General features: G+C 33.6%; 4 pseudogenes; 1 reads left to right on the top strand and 3 right to left on the bottom strand.

The window, feature by feature from the left end:
- Positions 1-799: 799 nt before the first annotated feature.
- Positions 800-3,546, bottom strand: LOC120173846 (annotated as a pseudogene).
- Positions 3,547-3,769: 223 nt separating this feature from the next.
- LOC120173845 lies at positions 3,770-6,322 on the bottom strand (annotated as a pseudogene).
- Positions 6,323-6,800: 478 nt separating this feature from the next.
- On the top strand, positions 6,801-8,600 carry LOC120173844 (annotated as a pseudogene).
- Positions 8,601-8,643: 43 nt separating this feature from the next.
- On the bottom strand, positions 8,644-12,081 carry LOC120173823 (annotated as a pseudogene).
- Between the last annotated feature and the right edge of the window lie 7,585 nt (positions 12,082-19,666).

The raw sequence follows: 19,666 nt of genomic DNA, 5'->3' as shown, positions 1-19,666 counted from the left end.
GCTCCTTATTTGATAATAAATTACATTGTTTCAACTATAAACGTTGTAATTGATTGTTGAAAAGAGAAAATGAATATGGATGACATAAGGTCTTGAACCTGGAATTGTCGTCAGGAGGCCATGGAGAATATTTTTAAATTAATTTGAACCAATCAAATATAAATTACTAAAACATTAGAATCTATAAGATTAGAATTTATGTACGACCATTAAGAACTTGAACATCGAAATTAATAAACAAAACAATATCAACTACTAATCCTAACATCAGAATTAATATACAAAACAATATTAATTACTAATACTAGCATCAGATTGTGATGAGAAAATACAAGGAGGAAGAAACTAGCACCGTAAAGGAACACAACTCCAGTACACCCAAACCAGCACTCCCCTGATGGATTCCATCAAGAGTTGGCTGAAAAATACTTATCTTCGATTGATCAATCGATTTAAAGCTTTAAAATCAAAATTGATCACGGTTTAAAAGGAAACGTTTTTTTTTTTTTTTGAAATTTTAGGATTCATGAAATGAAAGGGAAAAAAAATTAATTAATGATATCAAAATTCTAACGCCCTTGAATTATTACTTCAAAATTTTAGTAAGTGCTCACTTCCTTCGATTATTCATGTGTTTTTAATAACATAAAAACATTACAAGATAATATATTCAAAAATTTAATTTTTAAATATTTTCTAGTTATTGATATTTTTTTAAATATTTTTTTAGTTATTGATAATATAGACACAGCTACACAGAACTTGAGATCTCCAAAAAAAAATCATTCCTTTGTTCCTTTTTACCACACGCATATACATAAATGATATAGAATCGGAATAAAATAATAGAATCACATATTTATCCAAATTTGTCTAAACTTCCATGAAATAGTATTATTTATCCATAGGGTTCAACTAGTAAACCTAGTACAGTTTAACCCATCTTAATAGACGGAAGACGGAAACATTATCGGATTAGATTCTATTCATATAAGTATTACTTTGCCTGAGGTGATGAAGGAACTCCCAAGACATCAACCCAGCAGTTTCTTTATATCCTTCTGCAAAAAAAAAAAAAAAAAAATCAAAGGCAATCAAATAGTGACTTCATCATTTTAATGGTGTGATGCCATGCATGCAAAACGAATGGAACAAATGGGTCTTTACCTCGATGCTAAGAGGAGAAGTGGTGGAGCATAGCGATCAACGACCTGTCCCTCCTGGTCCCCCAGGAACTTGGAAAGTTCCACTTGATATCGTCCCCAAGGAGTCCACCTTTGCTGGACTTCAGGAATTTGTACATTAGAGCCGCCTTCTCGCCATTGACATCGACCTGTACACCAAATTACAAGACAATGAAGTCGGTTTCCATGATAACTTCATCAAGATTCGAATACAGGCATAAAGGCATGTTGAGATGAGGGGAAGAGCTGATATCATAAATTAAAATGCCATTGATTTTATAATTATGCGGCTCGTGCAACATTAAACACCATCTTATCAGCTATCACAGGGACAACACTATAAAGTGTTTACAGACTGGGAAACTGGTTATTTTCAGCAATGAAGATTCAATATAGATAAAACCACACTAAGAGTATTTGACGTTTCTGAGAGCTCAAATAGGGAGTTTGTTTATATGCATCTTTTTTCTTTTTAACTGTTTACATATCTTTGATTCCCAACAGTAGATAGATCTTATCTTGAGTAGAAAGCCAACCGCACCGCGACAGGTGCCTTTCACCGGATCACCAGAGGTTCAAATCATATTTGGTTTCAAGTTGTTCAGAAACATTAATTATATAATTACAATCAGCAAATCATCATATATAGCCAAAGGGTATACCTTATCAAATATGGGGTATTCAGCTTTAAAGCGAGTACAAGCAAACTCCAAGATCTGTTCATTGTTCCCTGCTCCTGACCTCCAACTGGTTACAACGGAAATGCCAGAATCTCAAAACCTGAAAGAACAATGCATAAAACTTAAGGCACTGTACATCTACAAACTGGAGCTAAAATGATGCTAAACCAAACCTTGATCTTTGTATTTCTCATACAATTGACTGAGCTCAGTGTAGTTGGTTGGTCAAGCCACTGTTTCAACATTTAACCAGATTAAAATCTATGTATATCTGGAAGCTAAGCTAAAAATCGGAAAAAAAGCCAATATCTACATATTTAATCCAATGAATCCTAGTTCACGAACAGTTTAGCCTTCAAAATGTTAACCAAAATTGAAATTTAGAGGTACCATTGTGATGCAACATTGACATCAAGAGAACTTGCCCTTGTAAATGCTTAAATCAACGTCATTTCCTCTTGCATCCTGAGAACCAATATAATTCAAAGACCAATAAATTCGAAGTCAAATTGATTTTGTGTATGGAGCAAAAATTATACCCAACCCGACCTTAACAGTGAAGTCATGAATTGATCCCTTGAGGATTGAGCAGCCATGGTACGATCAAATCTCAAACAACCAGCGAGAGACCTCGGAAGCTGTGTTTGGATTGACTGAGAGCAGATAAACTGGCGAAACCTGAGGAAGAATCAAAAGGGTTTGCTTGGAAGTGGGAGAAACGCTTTCCAAAAGAAGAGAAGCAGAAGCGGCAATTGTGCTAGAGCCCTGTGAAAAAATCGGGGTCAGCTTTGTAGGATAATGAATATGGTATTTACACGTGGAGTTTTCAGCTCTTTACACGTCTGATAAATCAAGGCTATCTGTCGACATTGAAGTAATTAAGTGTCGGCATTTCTTGCATCAATGGAGCAACTTTCTGTAGCTTTCCTGAAGAGATTTTCGATTAGGAAGAAGAAATGTGTGGATGAAGAGCATTTTCAAGTAAAGCCAGGAACCTTTTGTTTGGAGCCCTGTGAAAAAAATCGGGTCAGCTTTGTAGGATAATGAATATGGTATTTACACGTGGAGTTTTCAGCTCTTTACACGTCTGATAAATCAAGGCTATCTGTCGACATTGAAGTAATTAAGTGTCGGCATTTCTGCATCAATGGAGCAACTTTCTGTAGCTTTCCTGAAGAGATTTTCGATTAGGAAGAGAATGTGTGGATGATCCTGTTAAGTATTTAGATTCTCCAGATGGAGTTTAAGCTATTAATGGTGTAGACATTAATCTGGTCTACCCTTGCCCTTGTGTTTTGATTCTTTCCATTTGGGTCATAAATGCATTTTTTTTGGATAAGTATAAATGATATTTATTAGTAACTAAGCTTTTTTTGGAATAGTAAATAAGCATTATAATTTTGATTCTTTCAGTTAGGTCCTGAACTTTAATTCTCTTCAATTAGATCCTTAATTTAAAATGAATTAACAATTTTGGCTTAGTTTCTTAATTAAATTTCACTTCACCCATAATTTATAGGTTTAAATAAAATTATGGTCTTTTGGACTTCATGATTCCAGTTTAGTCCTAACTCGCAGGTTTAAATAAATGTCCCCTTTGGTAACCTCCCATGTAATTTTCTACACGTAACTGATTCTCACACCCGACCTTAATACTAGTGGTAGATGCCTACTTGATTCATGAGTAGTCAATCATGGTACGAAAAATGACCGATGGTGACTCCATTCAAATAATATTCAAGATTTTTGAAGAACCACAACGATGTCGAAAGGTTTAAGTTATGGGTTTCATGAACCAACGACCAATCATTTGACATAAATCTACACAGGATTCGCATTATAAACATGTCTGCATTTACACAAGCTAACAATTGCTTATTGCTTATGCATTTTTCACTCACATTCTTGAAAACAATGGCTTCACGTCAGATACAACTTCATTTTTGCTGCCTTCAACCGCTGATATTGTAGTCTTTCTTTGACTTTCATGAGGACTTCACGCACTTCATCAAAGTGAGGATTTGTAGCATTCTTGTATTCTTGATCCACTGCTGGACTTTCTTGTGTGGACCCAATAACCTAGCATGATCCTTCTCATCCAAAACCTAATCCAACAAACTCTTATCAAATTTCATGTGTTTCTAGATAATACACACCATGCAGACGCAATTACATGAACCCGAGTCTTTTAGGGAGAACAACATCTCCGTTTACCATTGAGGGCTACTCAATGGAACATTTTTATGATGCTTATAAAGGATATGCCCTAAAAGGTGCATGGAAGATCCAAGAAACAATCGCGTGTACTGGAGAAAGACTCAGTTGCGCTTGTAGTTGAGCTGATTACAGTGATGAGGGGTTGTGCAGGATGTCGTAAAGGAAAGACGTAATCCATGGGGGGCTAACCTGAACCTATATCATAGAATCAAAATGTGAACAAAAACATCAAGTAACAAAGTGTACCTCAAGTTCCATTATTTCACAGACGAGGCTAAGATCTGCTATGGATGGCTGGTTTCCACCTAGAAAAGGTGACAAAACCACCTAGTTAAAGCGAATTCGAGTTTAAATAAAAAGTCAAGCACAATCATTTAGTGATGTGACAGTGCCAAAAGAAGAATATAAGAAAATTTAGCATCTCTGATACTCTACTATTGTAATTAGGAAGCCTACCTTGAAAAATGCTGTTACTGTAATCCCATTGGTTAACGAAATGTCATAAATAAGACTGCTAGAAATATGATTCTACACCATCATAACAATTCACCGATCTTTTAAACAGTTTGATTTTTTTCAGGGTTAATTTATACACCTGCACCTCGACGTAAGTTGGAGTGATGCCAATCCAACACCGAATGTATCCTACTTCTCTTGGCAACATCAGCTGGATACCTTAAAACATGGACAAGCAATTTAAAATATGCTGATAATCCTTTCATCAGAACAGCACAAGTTTGAGTAAAACCGTAACCAGATAGATACCAGCATGTAGTTTTGTCATAAGATCCTTCCAGCTTAACACATATAACACAAGCCATGAACATACCAACTTAGGGTACGTTTGGTTCATGGAATGTAAGATTACCTGTACGAATAAGATTACTCGGAATGTTGTATTTTGTGTTTGGTTCGTTTAGCAGGAATGTAAGATTACAGTGTTTGGTTCAAAGAATAAAAGATTATTAGAATGCATATTTTACCAAATTATCTTTATTATATTTGTTTTTTTAACAAGTTGAATTCTACTCTAATATTACTATAATTATTTATATTTTCTTTAAAACTTTTAAATCATAAAATTTATATACTTTTTTTTTTACAAAATTAAAAGATAAATAGGTTTAATGAAATGATAAATTTTATTTTAACCCTGAACTTCATATAAAATTATAATTATGGATTTTTTTTGTAAATCTAAAATAGTTTAAGGATAAATTTGTAATTAACCTTCGTAGATTTTTTTATTCAAAGACAAAAGAAGGATATTTTTGAAAAACAAAATTTAAGAACATTTTATTCTAAAACACGGGAATATAACAATACCTAAGGGAATGGATATTCCGGTAATCTACCCCAAATACCACTGTTGAAAAAATTTATTACCGGGAGCTGGGAATGTTTGCCAACCAAACGGGAGAATGATATCCATTTCCCCGGTAATGTGAGATATCCTAAACCAAACCCCCCCCCCAAGTTATTTGACTATCCATGCGAAAATAGTAATGTAGCACTGTAAATATATATAATCATATACAGAAACTGGGCAAGGAACTCCATCAAATAAGCACCAAGAAATTCAAAATCAACAGACACTATCCGTGTTCGTATCCTCCTATATTGTCCAAAACATTATGCAACAAAGAATGTAAGAAGAAAGAGACAGCAACTGTACTACCAATGGTCTGCAACTCCAGGAAATGCACAAGCAAGATAGATCAGAATGGCATGGCTGCAATATATATATAAAGCGAATTTGTAGGAAACATCTGAAATGAGGGGGAAAAGCGAGCGGGTAAGTGAAATACTCTTCAAATACCTATCAAACAACTTAAATCTTCCATCAACGATGGCTGGCAGCCGTTCATGGGATTTATTTCTGCAACAGAACCATAGGGATAAAAATTGAACACGTTATATCTACTTTCCTATAAAAGTGTAATTCAAAAATAATTTGATAACACTAATTTAATTGACTATAATTTGAATGGTATATTAATCAAGAAAGAAAGAATACCTGCGAATTCAGAAGTTAAATGCTGACCCTTTGAGATAAGTACTTTGATCTCCTGATAGTCTACCGTTCACCCTTCCCCCGCCCCCCAAAAAAAATAACATTTAAAAGAATAGAGAAAAACCCAGATAATAGTTGAAACAACTAAAAGAATTGAAATTACTGCAGAAGATGATGAAAGCGCGAGACGGCTGAGACATTCGATCTGCTTATACTTTGAGCTTCATTTTTTTGCCTTGCTTTACGTCTCTCTCCACATTGAGATTGACTACGGATAGCAAGTCCGCATTTTGGCTTTCCCTTTTAAATTTCCGTCACGAGGTCAAAAACATAGGGTTCATAGAAAGCGTCGTCGTATTGAGTATTGACTCTAGCTATTACATTGATATCTCCCTAGTCCTCTGGCGTTGTCCTTTCAGCTTTCGGAGTTTCCCCTCACCATAGGAAAGGAAGTCCTCAAAGTTATATTTTGTAAGTCGTTAAAAGTTCAATCTTTATCTACCTTTGATTCATTTCCCACCTTTCCTTCATTACAATCACTATTATCCAAGTGTTTGCATCAATAAGTTTGCGTCCTTTTAGTCTGGTTAGTTGAGGAGTTCTATATCTGCAGTTCATTCGTTAATTGGAAGTTGTTTTAGCCAGACTATAGCTTCTGAAATTGTTTGATGTTTCTGCAGTGTTCAAATCTGAGCATTAAAGAAGATGGAAGTAAACAAGGAGAAGTACTCTGCTTATCTCCTCTGTCAAACAAGCACGTGCACGTATCATTTTTTCGTACACAGAACTCCAGTTATGACCTTGGAGTCTCTGGATGCCATTTCTGGTAGGAAGCTGTTCTTTAAATGTGAATGTTTCAGAAAGGGTAAGAAACCAGTAGTTTATGGTACATGGAATCATTTGTTTACGTGTTTTGCTCTTAATTTTTTTTTCAATTTAAGACTCTCTTATATGTTGTCTTGACAGGGGAGCATTAAAGTTCAGTGGTGCTTGCAATGCTATATTTTTCACTTGATGACCAGCTGGCTGCTAAGGGAGTGTAACTCATAGCAGGTTACTTCAAAAGTCTATCTATGATCTATATTGCCTTTCATCAGTAATCTTCATATGTTTTTCCCTTTCTAAATTTGACCCATCACACTCTTCGAAATTAGCGGTAACCATGCTGCAGCATTGGCATGGCTGCAAAGTTACGCGGGATCACCGCGTATGTAGTTATACCAAAAAATGCACCGCAATGCAAAGTTCAGAACGTTTTTGTTATGGTGGTCGGGTTATATGGAGTGAGGCAAGGGTGTAATCAAGGGAGGAAACTGCAACCAAAGTGTTGCAAAAAAACTGGGGCTGCTCTTATTCATCCATATAATGATGGGTGGATATAAGGTGGTACATTGAACATTTCTAAGCTCTGAATGCTATGGTTAATGTTTTATTGGTGAATTAAATGATAGGAAAGTTTTCAGTGGGCAAGGTACCATATCAATGGAGCTTTTAGAGCATGCCCTTCATATAGACACAATAATTGTTCCCATAAGTAGGGCTGAGCAACGAAACCGAGAAAACCGAAAAAAACCGACACGAACCAAGTAAAACGGTTCGGTTCGATTCGGTTTGGCATTATATGGTTCGGTTTTCGATTCGGTTTAAAGTCTCAATTCTTTTGATTCGGTTCGGATCGGGTTTCCATATGTAACTCATTTATTCCATATTGACCCGAGTAGGCAATTTTTTTAAAAAAAATTATAGTTTCAAGTGATTTTTTCATTGTAAAACCGATAAACCGAAAAACCCGAACCATTAAAAAAACGGAACCGAACCGAATCAAATACACCCCTACCCATAAGTGGTTTGTGTTGCAGCCTTTTTTCTTTCTTTCAAGTTTATGGTATTAGTCCTGAATGGTACCACCTCCTGTCGTTTATTTCTGAATTGCAGGCGGTGACTTGATATCAGGAGTGGCGGTGGCTTCCATTTCTATCAATCAGGCCATTGGGGTTTTGGCTGCTGAACCAAAGGGAGCAAATGTGCAGCTCAATCAAAAGCCACTGGTACAACCGTAACATTACTGGAAACAAACATGGTTGCTGATGGCCTGAGAGCTTTCCTTGGTGAACTCACCTGGTAAATGCATATCAATGGTGTCTTATTGATGAGTGAAGAATATATTCAATATGTCTCATTGTATGCCTTTGATTGATTAGGCCCGTAGTACATGATCTTGTTGATGGCATAATAACAGTGGACGATACCGAAATAATTGATGCAATGAGACTCTGCTATGAGATTCTTAAAGTTGCAGTTGAACCAAGTGGAGCCATAGGCCTTGCAGCCGTCTTATCTGATAGCTTCAGGAGAAACCCTGCATGGAAGGACTGCAACCAAATAGGAATTATACTTTTAGGAGGTAATCTAGATCTTGAAGTGCTGTGGATTCATTTTGAAAATGTAGGTTACATTGTTATTTCTACTCTTTTGGAAACCTTTTATTTTCTCCATCAAACTTGAGCTTTGACCTCTAAATGCTTATATGAAATCCAATTGCTTTGGTTACAATTTTTAGTCCTAGAGTTCTCAATTTTACGTAACCCTTTGAAGTGTTTCCCTTCCTTGAAACCCGTGAAGAACAATCGAACTACAGTCGACCGGACTATTGCACTTGAGCCAAGTTGATTTGATCGATAGCCTTATCACCGTCTCGCCGGAAAGAGTATGTGATAGTTTATCTTTCGTTCAGCCCTCTGTATCTTAAAACCGGTAATAAACCTGAAATATAGTTGCCTAGATACAGTATGAAAAAGGAAAACAACAATTCAGGCATCAACTATTGCTTGTTGAGACTTTCCCAATAACCTTTCTCCCATTTTTCACTTGCAATATTGAGTTGTTTTTTCTTCTAAGAAACGCTGCAAGAGCTCGAGGGTCATAAGGAGGAGGTAAGGTGCATGGATTTGTGATGGAAGGACCTTTCACCAATGATTCCATCATGAATTCTTCTTTCGGCCTTGTAGCCCTTCGGCATTACAGGCCATTACCTCCGAGCACAACTCGTGGCACCTTCAGGTATTATCGGCTCAAATTTCAATAACTTGGCATACTCATTTAACAAATGATACATATAATCATAAACGTAGTCCATTTTTAGCTGCTCCTGCATAAAGCTACTAGCTGCTTTTCCAATTTCATGTGCCTGCCAATTACGTCAATATTTTGTATCAGGTTTAACAAAGGCCTTGCCGAAATACCAACATCGAATAATTTGAAGGGTAAATTAATCCAAATATCAAAAAATTTTAGGATTCATATCGATTTTATCATTAAACTTTAAAACGTTTCAATTTTAACACTAAACTTTGATTTTTACTATAAGCAAACGTTAAATCGTTAACAATGTGATGTCATGACATTTTTTTCTTATAAACTTCATTTTGTGTATTATTTTATCATTAAATAAAATACTTCATTATTAAACATTGAACTTTAGCTTACGTATTATTTTGGTCTTACAAACAATTGTCAAATCTTTCACCCGATTGAGACTAAAAAGTTTGCATTTCAAACTTTCTTTTCTTTAGATTGACCTTTCATTTGTAGGTTTGATTTTCTAATACTTCAATTTCCTTTGACAGCTATATGATGAAACTAGTTTTAATATATGTTTCATTTCTCGAAAAGAAAAAAACTTCTCATAGTTGAAATTTTCCAACAAATATCTGAAACCCTAAAATTCAAAAAAGCCCTCAAATCTAACAAAAATAGTGGTTTTTGTGTGTTTAATTCTGAGGGTTTTATAGAGGGGAAAATCTAAATCTACAAGGTGGTAGAAGACGGTGTGATGACTTAGTTGATCTCTAAGGTGACACAAAAGATATTAGAGAATGATGCTTTTCAAAGGTAGCTAAAAATAGGTGGAAAAAATCCTTTGACATAGAAGATGTGATAGAATAGAATAAAAATTAACTTTTTGACTTCCAAATCAGTACCGAATTGCCAAATATCTGACTGTTAATGGGTTAACGACTTAATATTTAAAAAGTTAAAATCAAAGTTAAGTGTTAAAATTGAATCATTTTAAAGTTCAGTGATAAGAATCGATATAAACCTAAAATTTAGTGATATAAAGAGTAGTTTACCTAATTAAAACATTAAAGACAATTGATACCTTCTTTTTGTGATTGTTGCCCCAGTCAACGGCAAACTTAAGTGATCTGCATTTGTCATCATTTCTTATAGGCCAATAGTGTTCCACGGGCTGCATGCTTCTCATGAAGAAATCATAGAACTGAGGTTGTACCATCAATGTTACAGAATCACAGGCCAGTATGTATTTCTCGCTAACAGACCATGCATATCCTTCAGTGTATATCTTGTACCTGCAAAAAAACAAAACCATGAATTTTCTAAACAACAGAAAAAAAAAATTAAAACGCTGTTCGAGAGCCAAAAATATTTACCTATACGTGCATTGATCGGCAACGTTGGATTGTTTAAAACCTTGTTGGCCTTCAAGGATCCAGTCCTGCAAAGCAGGGCTGTTAATTCCAGAATTGTTTTAAGAAAAAGATCAAAGGGTTTTATTCCCAGATTTCTCATTTTGATTTCCACCTGGATGAACAAGCGAGCATTCCAGTCCTGTTGATCAGTGAGATTGCATTTAAGAAGGTCCTGCCTATTTACATCCACAAATGGATTCCCCTTCCAGTAGGCATAGGGTTCCCTATCTATCCATTTGATCTTATTATTTCCATGTTTAACATCTTCCAGTATGCTGTCCCATGGTTTTATATTTATCTCAGCCCTGAAGGAGAAACATAAAGAATGTAACTAGGTATCGTAGTGCTATCACATGCAGAAAAATGGTAGACCACTTGTTAGTGGACAAGGGACCCTTTAGCGGCACGCAGGCCATTAATTACATTTGGCATTTGCTTCACATTTAGAGCTGACAAGTGTGTATTATACCATGCAGATGTAACAAAAGTGTTGTAAATTTGTAAAAATGGAAGCTTTACCATCCCCAAAAGGACCAATCAGGGAAGACTATATCCAACGTTTCTTTGTCTCCACAGTAGCGAAACAACGGTGGTGGGGCTGTTGCATTCGGTCCTCTGTAGTCCATTGATCTGATCGCCGGTCGGTCTTCGGTGTCGAACATGATTTCCAGGTCCGGTAATCTGCCCGGGTATTTCCTGAGGAGTTGTTGAATGCCCCAGATGGTGAAAACATCTCTCGTTTGAATAGCTGGTCTGTTTTTAACGTAGGCTTTGCTCCCTTGATTACCAGATGAAACGTTGCCGATCCTTTAGCTCTTTCCACCGTGTCCCTGGTGATCCCCGAGGTTTTCCAGGGACGTAAATCTTCGTGGATCCATCTAAAATAATCGGGACAAACAGGGTTTAATGAAGGATCAATATCTTGTGTTCGGAATGTCTTGGGGTAATCCGTTGGACAGGTTTGTGTCTGGTTTTTACTGGCGGTACAGTTGAGTGGGATTTCAATTCTCTGTATGGGAATGGGAGTTTTTGGTTTCTTAGATACTACCATGGTATTGGTTTTGTCACTTGAATTCTCAATAAAAACCACCGACTGCAAAACAAAAACCTCTAAAAATTGCAGAATCTGGCATGAAGCAAGAACAAGATTTAGTACTTAATAATACTTACAGTGTCAATCCATGAAGAATATGTAATTAAGGCAGCCATGAGGAAAACAGACAAGACAAGAAGAGCTGCGGTTGTTGGAGTTTTCCTTTTCACTGGAGGCCGCCATGGTGGTTTCTCAAAGAACTGTCTAGCCACTCCAGATCTCTGCAACATTGGAATCTTGAAATGCTGCCGATCTATGAAGTTCAGTGAAGCGATTTCTTGATGATGAAGGCAGAGAGGAAGGGTAGTAAACAAGTTCCAAGTGAAGTTTGGTAAAGATAAGTGTGGTTTAGCTAGAGGACAAAGGAGCAGTGCAGGGGATAATTATTAATTGAGAGCGTGAGATATAATTCATGGACCTCTCCATTAAACGCAATGCTATTATTCTAGTAGTGGAGGTGTTTGAATAGTCCTCCACAAGCAAGTGCCCGACGGCTCGGAGTAATTGGAGGAGAGTAGGGACCATAGGAATTTTTATCTACTAAATTCCCAAACCTTCTACATTACTTTTCAGATTTTAAAAATCTCGTTTATTTGTTTTCATAGTTTATAAAAATAGTCTTCAATATTATATAGGTGGTAACTTTATTTCTATTTTTAGAGCATTTAAATTTTAATATTTTAATTTTAATAGTCACACATATTGTTGATGTAATACTGGGGTATTTGATAAACAATTGATAATTGGTAGCTGATTCTAGTAGCTGGATTGACCAACTGATTTGATTAATTGATTTGAAAATTTAATTTGATCAATAAGTGTTTGGTAAAATTTAGCTGATAGCTGATATGAGTAAATGACAAATAAGGGTAGGATACATTTAGTTGTTAAGTATATATGTTTTATAATACTTTAGTCTTTATTGTAGTGAAATTATTCGGATAAAATGCTTTTGACAAGGAATTAAAAAATCCTTAACAAAATTAATGAATATTTTTGAAAATTTTGAATTTATTTTTAAAATTTAATATTTACAAATATTAACTTTGTGAGATTGATACATACTATTAACCTTGCATAAAATATCAACATTACTTTTTCTTACTTTCATATTTTGCTATATTTTCTTAACTAAAATATATTTGAGAATCTACAATTAAAAAATAGAACAATGAAATAAAATTTTACTAATTCATCATTAGATGTGCCATAAAATTCATTTTACACAAGTTTTTTGAAAATAAATTTAGATTACATAAATATTCAAGAAAGAGATACATATCCAAACAAGTACAAAAAAATAGGAATATTTAAGAAACATGGTGTGGTCGTGTAGCTGCCATTAAATCGACATTAATGTCATCACGTACTTTTATCATTTCTTTAGTATTCATATCGGCATACGCTCAACTTCTTGAGTGGATTCAGTTTTCGAAAATGCTTCTGGTGGAATAAAATTTGGATATGAATTTATGACTCTAAAAGTTGGGTCAAGAACTTTACTTAATCTAATGTTGTTATGTAAAGAAAATGCAGCACAAATTATCCTATTTTGATTTTGAGACGAATATGAGTATTTTTTTAAATCTTCCGACGTTCCTTTAGAATGCCAAATGACTTTTCAATACAACTACGTAAGGAAGAATGAGCTCGATTAAAATTTCTCGTGACCCTATTGGATTTGTACCACGAAACTTTGATTGGTGGATACCTTGTCTTATGATATGGTGTCAAATAGCCTTGTCTTACAGAGTATCCTTTGTCTGTCAAGTAATATTTGTCTAAGCATGATAAAAAAGGTCACAAAATTAAAAAATATTTATTTAAAAAATAAATGTGTGCAAATAATAAGAATTAGTGATTAATTAAAATGAAGACATTTACCTGGAAAAGGTTCTGAAAAATTTAGATTTGGGTTCCCAATTGTATATAGGAAAATACGATAATCATGAGTCGATCCTTCCCAATTGAGCTAGAATCATTCCAAACTTATTGCCATTCCATATTGGCTTGAGTATGATTTAAGGCATTACTCTCACTTCACACATCATCATAATTAGAAACAACACTACCAATGTTATAATTTGGGGGAGAAGGGACATATATTGTTTCCTTTTCATGCTCAGCAGGAGTAAACTTAAGAACCCCTTGTGCAGCTGAAACCCAAACATTTGTTCCATCTTATATTTCAGTTCAAGTTCAATCCCTTCATCTTGAAATACTTTAAAATGTGTGTTTTTCTATAAAGAAAAATAAATAAAATCAATTTTAAGAATTTAAACAAGTGTAGATAAATATGCTAACCTCAATTTTCTTTGTTCACCACTCCTTACTAGCGCTTATTGTTTCCTTTTCATGATCCTAACCAAATCCCATTTCATTTCCTTTCAAGGCTTTCCAAAGACTCCATCTATTCTTTATCCAATCCCACTTGTTCTTAAGCTTAGTCTTCTCATATGCAAAGCCCGTTGTTTTTTGAAATTACAATTCTATCATCTTCTATGACACTCTTTGTAAGATCGTAACACCATTTTTTTCCTTACCTCTTTCAGCATATTGAATACACAAATCACAAAATATGTATACATTTTCTTTTAACCAACTAACCCTACTTACATCTTTCCCCCGCTTTCACTTTCTTCATTGGTTTTTTTCTTCCTTTGTGTCATCTAAGTAGTAGTAACATAATTAAATTCACTTATTTTACTTATATAACTCTTAAAAAATTTGAAGCAAAAACACTAACATTTCCAATAGCCATTGTGCTCGAATAACATTCCAATTCATTATTACTTATAATAACACATATCAAACAACACATAATGTAATGTCGTTAGTTCTACATGAGACAAGAAGATGTAATTTGGTGTACATATTAAAGACAAGTGACAATACAATGATTTGATACATATAGCATCAAAACAAGCATTCGAACAAGTAGGTAACAAATCTTATTGAGATTGAAAACTAACCTCAAATCTTAATATGTAATCTCAACTAGGAATGCTTCTCTTCTTTTATCATGCAAATATTTCTTATACAAAATCAAATCACTAAATAAAAAAATTGATTAATGATAGGAGGCAGATATGGGTGACAAATAATCATAAATAACATGATCATTTACAAAGGAAATAAACAAGAGTTGAATTTAACAAAAAAATTTAACTAAAGGGAAGAAATTATTTATCTAGAAGAAAAAAAGCAACTACAAAGACAAAAAAGTTATATTTATAGAGACCAAAAGTTCAAATTACATGAAAACATTTGATGAAATACCCACAAAGAAATGAAGGAAAAAGAAACAATTCACATTTGTTTTCAACAAATAGAATTTATTGTGTAAATAACTTCACTAAATTGATTTTTTCGGGTAAAACTCTACAAGGAAAAACAAATAAAACTCATTAAAAACATAGAAGAAAAGAACTAACCTTAATGGGTGAAATTATCTTGCAAAAGAATCTCCATGGTTTGGTTGTTTGATGTTGTAGTTTAACGATGGAGAAGACCCTAATGAGATAATCAAGTGGATTACGATGGAAGCATTTTATGGTAAGGATGTACTTATGGAAATAATAAGGTCAAATATGTCATTTAACATCTTATTTTGCAATCATCTCTCCCAAACTGCTGGATTTTCTAGCATTTTCATTTTCAGCTTATTTTGTACAATCAGCTCTTTCATAAACGTGTTTGCCAAACACTAAAAATGGAGGGTTTGATTACCAATCAACTATTTATTCTCAAATAAGCTAAAAACTCTTCAAAAAGTTGTTTACCAAATACCCCCATTAACTAACAGTCAGAGACGGAGGGTCCTTGGGGCCCATGCTCCAATTTTATGTTTTTTTACCCTAGTACTAATATAATTGTAGGAGCCGACAAAAGGCTTAGAAATAGAGTAAAATATTAAAATATTTCATAGAAAACCTTAAGTTAATCATCCTCCCATCGACTAAAGCTCCTCCAATATTACTTTAATCTGATTCTCCATTGTTTGACACTCAATTTTTAAAGGTACATAATTAAATAATATTATATTTATTATTTTTAATTAGAATTATTTGATCTTATATTTAATTTTAATATTCCTTTAGTTAATCTAATAATTGTTAAGGTGAATGGTGATTAGTAAATTTGATTTTTTTATGTTCGTGAATTAATTTTATATAAATGCAGCTTGCCATGGGAAAAATCAAACAATTATTGAGCTTTTTAAGAGAAAAAGCGGGGAAACTTCGAAAAATACAAGTACAACAACTGAAACATCAACTGGTACACCTATTGAATTTTCACCTTCAGAAAATAAACCTTTAAAGATAGCTAAAAATCAGAAACCAAGTACCAACTCTAATTACTTTGAGCGAGATCCTGGTAAGCGCAAGCAAATATGGTAATATCCTTCTAAACAAGAAACAAATGCATTTTGAAGTGCTTATATTGCTGAGGGTCCATATCAACCAATACTCTCTGAATTCAAAAAATCTGGACATGTTTCTCACCCTCGTTGATTTCAAGCTTCCTGGTACAAAAACTTGTATTCATGGTTAGAATATTCACCTGAAAATGATGTTGTGTTCTGTTTTATTTTCTTTCTTTTTAACAAACCAGATAGTCATCCATCACATAAGACTTTCACTATAAATGGTGTTGGAATTTACGGTGAAGCTCAATGAACAATCAAATAATTTGCCAAGAGGTGTAGAAGTGGATTTGAGAAAAAAATTAGGGATTGAGGAGATTTAAGGATGAGAAAATTGATGTACATAAATTTATAGTGGTTCAACTTTCTCAACCAAAGTCTACATCGACTAACTTAGCTCCTCACCAAGGATTTTCTAAAAAAATCATTAATTTGTTCTTTCTTTTTTAAGGATAAAGAGATAACCTTTACAAATCTTTATCTTTTTAACGGTTAAGATAGAAACACTCCCCTTTTACAAAGGTTGAAGGATGAGTAAACAAGAAAACCTTACAAGGTAGGTGTTTACAATATTAAGCTCACTAAAACACTAATATTTACAAGAGAAAGGAAAATAAGAATGAAAAACTATTCTCTTGTGTTTGATTCCTTGGAAATGTTTTCTAACCCTTTTTCAAGTGTCCTTAACTTGTTTTTATAGGTTGAAATGTGTTTGTGGCTGTTTCTATCTGTTGGGGATGATTTGGATCCGTCGGGGATAATTTTTTTGCAAAATAAAACTGCCCAGAACAGAGAGTATCGTTACTCCTTTAATGAGTATCGATACTTCCTTTATAATATTTAAATAAACTAGCCGTTGGGTCTTACCAATATCGATATTATGATCATGGTATCGATATTATTGTGTAAAGTAGTATCTATATTATGATCATGGTATCGATACCTATTTTACATTATGGAATTTAAGCTATTTGAAAAAGAACCGGTAGTATCGATACTATCTAGAGAGTATCGATACTTCTATTACTATTGGTATCGGTACCATATGAACAATATTGATATGGTTCATATAGTATTGATATTGTTAGAACAATATATCTGTACTATGTACACATAAAATAGTTTTGTGCTCAAATTTTAGTTTAATGGACTTTGAATTATTTTTTGAAAACTTTTGAAAACTTTGAACAAATTCAATCAATTCCAAAAATATTTTGCCTTAATTTGTTATATCAAAATATTATAAAAACATGGTTCAACAATCTCCCCTTTTTTGATATATCAAAACATTTGAAAAATTGTTTTTTTTTTGGCAAAACTCCCCTTAATAAAACATTTAATGAAAAAGAGACATATTTTAGAAAATGTTAAAACTCATCCTTTTTCATTCTTGAAATTGAATTTTTCAAACCCATAATACTCCCCCTTTTGTTATATAAAAAATAATTCAACTTTAAAGTTCAAAAATAATAATGGAGAGTAAGTAGTAATTTTAACATTAAAATCATTTGAGAAATCAAAGCTCCCCCTCAATAAAAGCATTCCAAACAAAAATTTGACTTTAAAAACTTGACACTTAAAAGAAATTGAATTTCAACAAAGATGAACAAACATGTTAGTAACACGTGAATTTCAATATATCAAAGTCTAATAAACTTTATGCAATACCAATAGTTGTATTTAAGTGCATGTGCATAAAGCTATCAAAAATGTTTTGCATTTAAAAAAATAATATCAATTATTAGAGAGATATCATTTGCAACAAATCACTTGCATAAACATTTACATTAAGGTCAAAAATTAAAATTTGTAAAAACAAAGCATTAAAATCAATTTTGACCAAAATTCATTATAATGACCGAAGATTTGTGAAAAGTCATTAAAACTTTAAAAATGTTCATCATAACATATGTTTAACATACATGAGATAGAAAACATAAAATCATTTAAAATCAAAACTCATGCATGCTTAAATCAAATGAGCAACCAATTATGCAAGATAATTAAAATAAGCTTAGAAGCTACCCATTCCTTTTCAAGTGTGGCTAGAGCATTTAAGTATCTCCACTTTCATCACCATTGCTCCCACACACCTACAAGATACATTCATTTGGATTTTTGGTATCCAAATTACTTTGGATCCTTGAACATTAGTTTCAATGTTTCTAGTTCCCTTTGGAACCCATACTAATATAATTTTAATAGATTTTGTTTTCTTTATAGGACAAGTATGTACATAGTGACCATGAAAATGTAAATGTGTGCATTTTGCTATTTTTAACATAGATGAATTATTTTTCGAAATGGTTCCTTTTTCTTTTGTAAAGCATTCAAGCTTAACTTTCAAATCAAGATTTTCTTTTTCCAAATCTTTAATTTTGGTTTTTGAAAGCTTAAAATTATTTTTAAAATTTCATTTTGCTTTTCAAAATCTAATTTTGTTTTCAAGAGAAAATCATTTTCATCTTTGAATTTTGAAATCAATTTCTTATATTTGAAATCCGTGGTCTCAAATTTCAAATACAATTCATCACAGGCAACTTGTAACTCATTAAAAGAATAGGATTTTGATTCACTAGAGCTAGAAGTTACCATTGAATCTTCTTCAATGGCCATAAGGCATAAGTTGTCTACTTCATTTTCATCATTGGAGTCGTCTTCATCACTCTAATCCACCACAAATGCCTTTTTCTTAGTTAATCCCTTCTTCTTTAGGAGGGGACAATCATACTTGACATGCTCCGTTCTTTGACATTCAAAGCACACCGGGGGACCCTTCTTTTTCCTTAATTCATGCTTCACTTCCTTAGAAGTCATGAATCTTTTGAAAAGCTTGGCCATCTCTTCTTCTTATTCTTCATCATCATCATCTTCATCCATCTCTTCACTTAAGTCTTGATTGCTCTCATTGGTGGATTTGAAGGCAATGCCTACCTTCTTCTTCTTATTGTTTTTCTTCTCTCCATCTTCTTCTTCCTTTACCATCAACTCATGAGTGAGAAGAAAACCAATAAGCTCATCAAAAGTGAGTGACTTTAGGTTCTTAGCTTTGATAATCACCGTTTTCTTCGATTTTCAAGACTTTGGGAGAGAGTATTTCATCTTTCTCACAAGCTTTTTATTAGGGATCACTTCTCCAAATCCCTTGAGACTGTTGACAACCACGAAAAATATATCCATCATAGTTTTGATGTCTTCATCCGATTTCATCTTAAAATTCTCATTGCCATGGTTGAGAAGACTAATTTTGGTTTCCTTCACTTCATTGGTTCCTTCATGAGTGACTTTAAGCTTGTCCTTGGCATTAGAACAAGAGGAGACTCTTCCATATTCATCTGGGCCTAATGCACAAAATATAATATGTATAGCCTTATTAATGAGTTGGAACTTATTATTCTCTCCATCACTCCAATCATCCATCTCACTGGTTGGAATGGAGTATCCTTTAATGATTGAGTTCCAAGCTCCTAGATCATTGGTTTAAATGAATAACATCATCCTATTCTTTCAATAGACATAATTAGATATATTGAAATAAGGTGGCTTGTTGACCAATTGAGAG

The sequence above is a fragment of the Hibiscus syriacus genome, unplaced genomic scaffold (genome assembly GCF_006381635.1).
Source record: "Hibiscus syriacus cultivar Baekdansim isolate YM2019G1 unplaced genomic scaffold, ASM638163v2 tig00111989_pilon, whole genome shotgun sequence".
Lineage (NCBI taxonomy): Eukaryota > Viridiplantae > Streptophyta > Magnoliopsida > Malvales > Malvaceae > Hibiscus > Hibiscus syriacus.
Note: the sequence above shows the minus strand (reverse complement) of the source record. Positions and strands in the feature narration are given on the sequence as shown.